The following is an 8,541-nucleotide window of genomic DNA, read 5'->3' as shown; positions in this document are numbered from 1 at the left end:
CAGCTTACAAGAGAAAAACACAGAGATGCATAGCAGAGTAAGTTGTGAAGTCCATAGATTTTTAATGAGCCAAACGCCTGGGAGAAGAGCAAGACTTTCGCCTGTTGCCTAAAGATAAGGTCCTCCTCCAAGGGGTCTTCTGCTGGAGTATAGATATTAAGTTTAAATTAATACTATTAAGGCGATCCTGGCCAGCAATGCCCACCCCTCTCCCCTTGCCCGCCTCCTTCCCTGCAACTCCCTTTGCACCAGATCCCTGCAGGAGGAAACATCTCTCCCCCCCCTTCAAGGAAACAGCCCCCTTCCCTCCCTACTCTTCTCCCCGTCCCGGGGCTTCTCATCCTGGACCCCCTCGCAAAGCCCCTTCCCTCCTTCCCCGCCATTGTCTTTGCACTCACCCGAAATCCTGGGCAGCGGGGGCGCGAATGGGAGCCCCCGCGTGGGAGGCAGGGAGTGAGGGCGCTTAATTAGGAGGCTTGATTAGGAAGAAGCCCCCTCCTCCGCCTCCGCAGGATGCAGCCCCGCTTCCCGCCTCCTTCCCTCCCTCCTTTGCAAACTCCGATTTTGTCTCTGCTGGTGAAGCCGGAAGTGGAGGCAACTCTGAGGAGGAAGGAGAAATTTCTCCCCACGTTCAGCCTCATGTCTGTTATTTGATAACTGGGGGAAGGAAAACCTTGCAGCACCCAACCAATGGGGAGACGAGGGAGGGAACGTGTGCATAGGGAATATAAGCTCATTCTTTGCCCCAGCTGGACTGTGCCTGCTTTGGACCCCCGCTTTTGCAAGAACGTATTGTCCTCAATGAGGGACGCAGGTGGCGCTGTGGGTTAAACCACAGAGCCTAGGGCTTGCCGATCTGAAGGTTGGCAGTTCGAATTCCCGCGACGGGGTGAGCTCCCGTTGCTCTGTCTCTGCTCCTGTCAACCTAGCAATTCGAAAGCACAAAGTGCAAGAAGATAAAGAGGTACCTGTTGTAAACAAAATCTGTCCTTATTCCCTTATGGGGGAGACAAGAGCCTTTATAGAGTCCTTTGCAGGTTCTCCATCAGTGGGAGAAAATAACAGAGGCCAACCAGAGAATATTGAGAAGCAAAGCAGCTAGTAAGACTGATCTTTATTGAACTGTTGCAACAGGGTGCTCCCCTCACACCCCGAACAAAGGTGTGCCTGCCCTTATACAGATCATTTAAATTTCCCTGGAGCTCAAGACCACCCCTCCATACATCATACATACATCACGAAAGAGGTGTAACCCAAGACCACCCCCCACAAACATCATACGTACATCACAGAAAAGGCGATCTACAACAGAAATTTGAATGTTGTTTTTCCTGTGTGCCAGGTTATCAGATAATGCCTTATCTGATTGCCTTTCCTGGTAGTCTGGCCATTCCTTTGAGACGGTGATTACTCAATTCCTGAGACAATGGGAAGGTTCCCTCACCCCTCCCTCCTTGCAGGGAAAACATTGGGTCAGTTTGGGAGTCAAAATGGTTTCAGGACGGTCTTCCTGTGCTGCTCCAGACATGTGGTCCACATATGTATGCACGTGCATGGTTGGTGCATTTATGAACATTCATTATATATATATATATATATATATATATATATATATATATATATATATATGCAGGTTTTGGTGTCTTCGGGTGTCTTCCCGTGTAAGAGTTGGGGTGTCTAGGCAACGTTTCGACGAGGTCTCACTCGTCATCTTCAGGCTGGTGCTTTCGGCTTCTTGTTACTAGAACAGAGCAGGATCTCAGTGTTTGAGTTCCTAGGAAGTGTTTGAGTTCCTAGGTTTGAGATAGGAACTCAAACACTGAGATCCTGCTCTGTTCTAGTAACAAGAAGCCGAAAGCACCAGCCTGAAGATGACGAGTGAGACCTCGTCGAAACGTCGCCTAGACACCCCAACTCTTACACAGGAAGACACCCGAAGACACCAAAACCTGCATTCCTGTACCCGTGAAAATCTACGAAAGCATATATATATATATATATATATATATATATATATATATATATATATATATATAAACTTTAAAAAAATTTTAATACTTACTGCTACAGCAGGAAAGTAAACGGCGTTTCTGTGCACTGCTCTGGTTTGCCAGAAGCGGCTTAGTCATGCTGGCCACATGACCTGGAAGCTGTACGCCGGCTCCCTCGGCCGGTAAAGCGAGATGAGTGCCTCAACTCCAGAGTTGTCCGCGACTGGACCTAATGGTCAGGGGTCCCTTTACCTTTACATGTTGTCCTCAATAAACTCTTTACTGCTTCACCAATTTTGTTCAGATGGTATTTTAAGGAAGGGGATCAAGGGTCTCAGGACCCACTTCTTATAATGTATGAATTAGCTTACAACAAAAAAGCCTAATAACACTTCTATGTATCTGAATAAATTATTTTAATAAACATTTAAATGGAGAACATATTTTGCCTTCTCATGTTCATGTAAACATGGTTCTACTCCAACCTCACTTAGTATTAAATTGTGTGTGGACATAGCAGACAACACAGAGATTTCTCCAAGTGGTTCTTTATAGTAAGCTGGAACTGAACTGAACAGCAAACAGCTCAGCCGCCCTCCTTTTATTGTAGTAACAACAACAACAACAACAACAACAACAACAACAACCCAGGGTTTCCCACCTAAATTAACTGACGTGGACCTGAGTGAAAACTATAGACACAATACCTCTGGTGGCCAGGGTGAGAACTTCAATACATAACACTTAGTCCCCACTTCCACCTCAGCAAAGAATTTTTTATACAGAAATCTCCTGGACAGAAGTCTCCCTGTTTGCATTACAGGGTCTTTTGCAGTGTCCTGTATTCTCTTCAAAGAAACACTCCAGAGACACAGGAACAGTGACAGGCAGCAGCAGGAGCTAGACAGATTAGCTGGGGATTTTGATCCAGAAAAGGAGCAGACGGGGAAAGGTTAAGCAGAATCCCCCCCCCCCCGTGTCGCCCTTAGGTGTGGTCAGTCTCCACCTGCTTCATGACTCCACCTTGCATGAGAAAGAAGGAAGGAGCTCTAAGAAACAGGAAGTGGTCCTTCAACCGGCCAGGACATCTCACCATCACAGACAGATCCAGTCTCCTGCTGGGGAGTCAAGATTGGCCCTGGGATGGCAGAGAGAGGAGGGGAAGGGCCCATGACAGAAGGAATGGCAGGGCTCCAGATGCTCCCTTGGACCCCCCCCCCATCCCTTGACACCAAGGGGAGCTCCTCTTCTGGGGCTGAAAGCATTGGCGTGGAGGTTTGGTTTTTGTCAGGATTGCAAGGAAGGGGGGAAAGGAAACATAAAACACACCCACCCATGGACACACTAAGAACTGAATGAAAACAGGCCTGGCTGAAGGAATAGCTACTGGAGAGCATAATGTGGGGTGTAGCTATAATGCTCACCTGCCTCCCTGGACTGGTCTTTTCTTGGGGTCAGGGAGCTGGGGTGGTCGATCAACATGAAGTTCCCAGGTTACATTTCCTTCTGGTCAGCTATTCCAGCTCTTGTCTCCCCCCCATTTCTTTCTTTATGGAGGGGCAAAGGCTATGCACTTTGTATAGATGAAACTACAACCCACAACTGGAATCTTCTGGGTGCCCTGGGCTCCCCCCCCCCCAAGATAGAATAGATTCCTTCAGCATCTTGCCCCACCTCCCAGAAGACAAGTTTATCTGGTTAAAGTGTTTGTTTGGGACAGCATTATATTGTATGGAATATCACCTTATTTCTCTGAAGGATAGATTCTTTATATCAGCAGTAATAAATATATTAACTGGGTTATGAATAGCAGTTTTGATACTGTCAACATGAACTTTGTCTGAGGTTTCAGACATACCCATTTCGTTCAAGAGAGATGCAGAAAATACTCTTCCTTTTTGATTCTGGGCACTTGACTTCTCCCATCCTGCTACCATCCAGGCAAACGTTTGGGGCAGATATCCAGGGCCCCACTCATCAGAAGCAACAGGGGGAGGAGGAGGCCCCACAAACATTTCCCACATTTTGAAGTTAAATGATACAAAGCCCTTTCAAGAATCGACAGAAGCTTACCAGGGTACATTTCCTACTAGTCAGCTATTCAGGCTCCTTATTCCTCCCCATTTCTTTATGGAGGGTCAAAGGCTATGCACTTTGTATAGATGTAACTACAACCAACATCTGGTATCTTCTGGGTGCACCAAGGGGGCCTCCTTCTGCATTGTCAGCAAGTGACAACTGTCATGGAACAATCCCCAGTGTCTCTGCAGAAAATGTTACTGATGGGCTTGTAGGGCCAGGGGAGAGAGGCAGTCTGCTAGGTGGATAGGGTTGTGGGATAGAAATGTCAATAACCAAAGACTGAACTGGAATAAATTTGTAACCTGCCTCAAGATTCTTTGTGGTTCTTTTGTGCTTTCACATTAACTAAATCTGCTGCAAAACAACAACAGAAATGGAAGTGAGCTGGAAGAACTTGACGAAAAAATAGGATTTTTAAAAAATAAACAATAGACTGGCAAAAATAAGAGAAAGAATAGAAATACTTAAATGCCCCTATTAACATAAATGAAATAAAAGAAGGAATTGTGACTTCTAAGAATGGTAAAGTCCCTGGTCCAGATGGTATTTCTATAATGAATTACAACAAATTGGAAGAGACCATATTACCGGTGTTAGAAAAAAATAATGAACAAAATTTTAGAAGGAGGACAAGTGCCAGAATCATGGCAAGAGGCCCTAATTACATTGATACTGAAATATGGATCCAATTTAGAGTAAATTAAAAATTATAGACCAATCTCATTTCTAAATTCAGATTATAAATTATTTGCAAAAAAATTAGTCAATAAATTGAAAAAGATCCTGGCAAGATTAATAAAGAAAGATCAGTCAGGCTTCCTACGCAGAGGACAAATTTACAGCAATGTAAGATTGGTAGTAGATACAATAGAATACCTAGAAATGAGAGCAGATAAAAAGGCAGCCCTGATCTTGGTGGATGCGGAGAAAGCATTGGATCATGTTTCGGGGGCATTCATGCAAAAAACTTTGGAAATGATGAGTTTGGGTGAGAAAATATGTAGTGGTATAAAAGCAATTTATAATTCCCAAAAGGTCAGACTAATTATAAATGGTGAAACATCAGAAGCTTTTAATATCTCTAAGGTAACAAGACAGGGCTGCCCTCTTTCTCCTCTCCTCTTTATCACACTTTTGGAAGTATATTTGAAAGCAGTAAGAGAAGACCCTAGAATAGAAGGAATTAAAGTTGGACAAAGGGCCTATAAGGTCAGAGCCTTTTCAGACAATCTAATATTTACAACAAAAAACCCTTTAGAGCAGCGGTTCTCAACCTGTGGGTCCCCAGATGTTGTTGGACTACAACTCCCATCATCCCTGAGCTCTTGGAGTTGTAGTTCAGCAACATCTGGGGGCCCACAGGTTGAAAAAGGCTGCTCTGGAGTATTGTAGTAATATTGAAAAAAACAAGGCCAAGAATAAAATACAAAACTCAGACTTAGAAGAAAGGGGAGGCTTTTCCCTTCCAGATCTCAAAATTTACTATGAAGCAGCTTGTCTTACTCGGATTTGGGATTGGATTAAATTGGAGAAAGAAGAGGCAATAGAACTGGAAGGACATGACAGAATATTTGGTTGGCATGCATATTTGTGGTATGGGAAAACAAAAGTACACAAAGGACTCCACAATACTATAATAAGTTTTTAATAAAGGTATGGGGAAAATACAAAGAATTATTGGAACCCCAAACTCCGTGATGGCTATCACCCATTGAAGCACTATCACTTAACATGTCAACAATGAAAGGAATATGGCCAACATACAGAGAATTACTAATAGAACAAGAAGGAAAGTTAAAATTGAAAGACTATGATGAGATATAGGAAGATTTAGTGATGGTGATGGATATTTGTTGTAAGAAAGAAAATCAATAAAAATTATTATAATAAATGGGAAGGAAAGGAAAAAGAAAGGCGTATGGACAATTATCACGATTCAAAATTAATAAAGAAAAAACAAAACTCTGTAAAAAAATAGATACACAAGAAAAAGTAAAGTTAGAAATAGAAACAGGACTTAAAATTACTAACAGAGCAAAGTATTTAGGAATTTGTATAACCATGAAAAACATTCATTTATAGAAAGACATTTATATTAAGGTATGGAACAAAATTAGGAAACACTTAGAAATCTGGAGTATATTAAAACTCACGTGGGTAAAATTTCTACAATCAAGATGGTAGTTTTACCAAAAATGCTGTTCCCTTTTCAATCAATTCTGGTTCTTAATGGCTTAAATTGTTTTAAGGAATGGCACAGGTATTTGGCAAAATACATTTGGTAGGGCAAAAAAACCAGAATTAAATTTAAATTATTAACAGAAACCAAAAACAAAGAAGGGTTTTGAATGCCAGATTTTAGGATCTACTACGAAGCTGCCTGCTTGGTCTGGCTTAAGGAATGGATGATATTGAAGAATACTAAATCATTGGATATTGAGCGCTGGGATAATATAGTGGGGTGGCACAGCTACCTGGATTATAAGAAAACAAAAATCCACAATGGATTGTTAAATCACATTGTTAGGAAAGCCTTATATAAAGTTTGGGAAAGGAACAAAAAATTATTAGAACCAAAAACCACATGGTGGTTGTCACCAATGGAGGCAGAGGCAGTAAAAAGAAAAATATGGATTCAAATTGGTTGATGTATAAAGATCTTTTAGAGGAAGTAAATAATAGATTACAAATGAAAAAAAAATGAAACAATAAGACATACAGGAGTAGGCTGGTTTCAAAACCATCAATTAAATGCAATTTTTGAGGAAGACAAGAAAGTAAATGGATTTGATACAAAATTATTTGAAAAAGACAAGGAATTGATTATAAATGATGATAAAAATTTATCCAAATTTTATTTATCCAAAATGTATAAACTATTATTAAATTGGCACTTAAAAGACAAAGGGATTAAAGATGTCATGGTCAAATGGGCACAAAATTTCGGTCATACAATTGATTTAGAAAAATGGAAAAACTTACGGAAAAGAGACATAAGATTTACAGCATGCTATACAATAAAATATTTTTTTTTTAAAAAAAAAATGATGTACAGATGGTATCTTAAACCCTTGAAATTGGCTAAAATGTACCAAAACACCCGTGGAAAGTGTTGGAGGTGCAAACTTAAAGAAGGGAATTTCTCCCATATGTGGTGGAGGTGCCCTAAAATTAAATAAATTTGGGATACCGTTAATGAAGAATTAAATAAATTGTTACGACATACTTTCCCCAAAAAACCAGAAATGTTTTTTTGGGCCTATTAACAACAGACATCCCAAAAGAAAATTTTTGTATGCAGCAATGGACCTGTCCTTGCCACTGCTTGTCCACCAGGTTTCTCTTACGCACAGCAACCCAAGTCATGTGGGCAGGGAGGGGGTGGTGGTTTGCAGTGATTTGTAGGAAGTCATTAATTTGCAGCAGGTGTCCTATTGGGAAGACCCAGTTCTCCGAGTGCATATTCTTGAAGTTGAACAATAGGGGCAGTAACAGGATTCCTTTGTACTGATCTCCCCGCTGCACCAAGGATTCCCTGCCCGAACTGCTTCAGGTTGTGGCAGATGTTCTCCTGGAGACACCTAGTTTGGTTGTCCTGTGGAATCATAACATTCACACCGACACAACCTTACAAGGGGCCGATTGGGACTTTGTGGAAAGCATGGCCTCCTTGGGGCTGTCCCTGAGTAACTTTGGCCCAACTCATAGCCGCCGACATGACTTAGACCTGGTGTTCACCTGTTGGTGATCTGACACTAAGTAAAAGCAAATCTAAAGAAGTGCCATGGTCAGATCACTTCCTGGTGCAACTGGACTTCTCCACAACCCTTCCCCTCTGCAGGGACGTGGGTTCGATTTGGATGGTCCGCCCCTGCCACTTAATGGATCCAAATGGTTTCCAGAGAGTGGTAGGTGATGTTTTATCCCATGTTGATGGCCTTTCAGCTGATTCCCTGGTGGCCCGTTGGAATGTGGAGTTAACCAGGGCTATTGCCTGTCTGGTTCTGAAGCGCCCTCTCCGACTGCATGGAGCCCGGACAACCCCGTGGTTTTCCATGGATCTGAGGGCAACGAGACAGCCAGAGCACCAGTGGCAGAAACCTCATTCTGAATCTGACCAGACACTGGTTAGAGCTCAACGTTGAGCCTACCAAATGGCGATAGCGAAGGTGAAGAAAACCTTCTTCACCCCCTCTATTGCATCTGCAGAAAACAGCAGCAGGAGACTCATTCAGGTGGTTAGCAATTTAATGGAACCATCTCTCCAATGGAGTCCGGTACGGGCCACATGATCTCCTGCAATGATTTTGCAAAGCTTTTTTGCAGATAAAGTCACTCAGATTCAGAGAGGTAGACTCCCCCGTGGGAGCAGGGCGGGGGCTGGTGAGTGCTAGAGTCCTGTCTAGTAAAGTTGTGTGGGATCAATTCCAATCTGTCCAAGGATGTGGACAGGCTGCTTGGATGAGTG

At 42.6% G+C, this 8,541-nt stretch overlaps 1 protein-coding gene and 1 long non-coding RNA gene across 2 annotated transcripts in view; one reads left to right on the top strand and one right to left on the bottom strand.

Moving 5' to 3' along the window:
* Window positions 1-4,467: 4,467 nt before the first annotated feature.
* LOC308580663 (uncharacterized protein) overlaps window positions 4,468-8,541 on the bottom strand; it is a 54,147-nt gene continuing 50,073 nt past the window's right edge. The window contains exon 2 of the mRNA XM_081182642.1: window positions 4,468-5,446. The gene's annotated coding sequence lies outside the window, so the exon portion shown is untranslated. The remainder of the gene's footprint in view (window positions 5,447-8,541) is intronic.
* The window catches only part of LOC308581300, a 69,767-nt gene continuing 66,749 nt past the window's right edge, over window positions 5,524-8,541 (top strand). Inside the window, exon 1 of the long non-coding RNA XR_014004946.1 lies at window positions 5,524-5,989. This is a non-coding gene — a long non-coding RNA (uncharacterized lncRNA). The remainder of the gene's footprint in view (window positions 5,990-8,541) is intronic.

Source organism: Podarcis bocagei, assembly GCF_964188305.1.
Source record: "Podarcis bocagei genome assembly, chromosome: 2".
NCBI lineage: Eukaryota > Metazoa > Chordata > Lepidosauria > Squamata > Lacertidae > Podarcis > Podarcis bocagei.
This window is presented reverse-complemented; position numbering and strand designations above follow the sequence as displayed.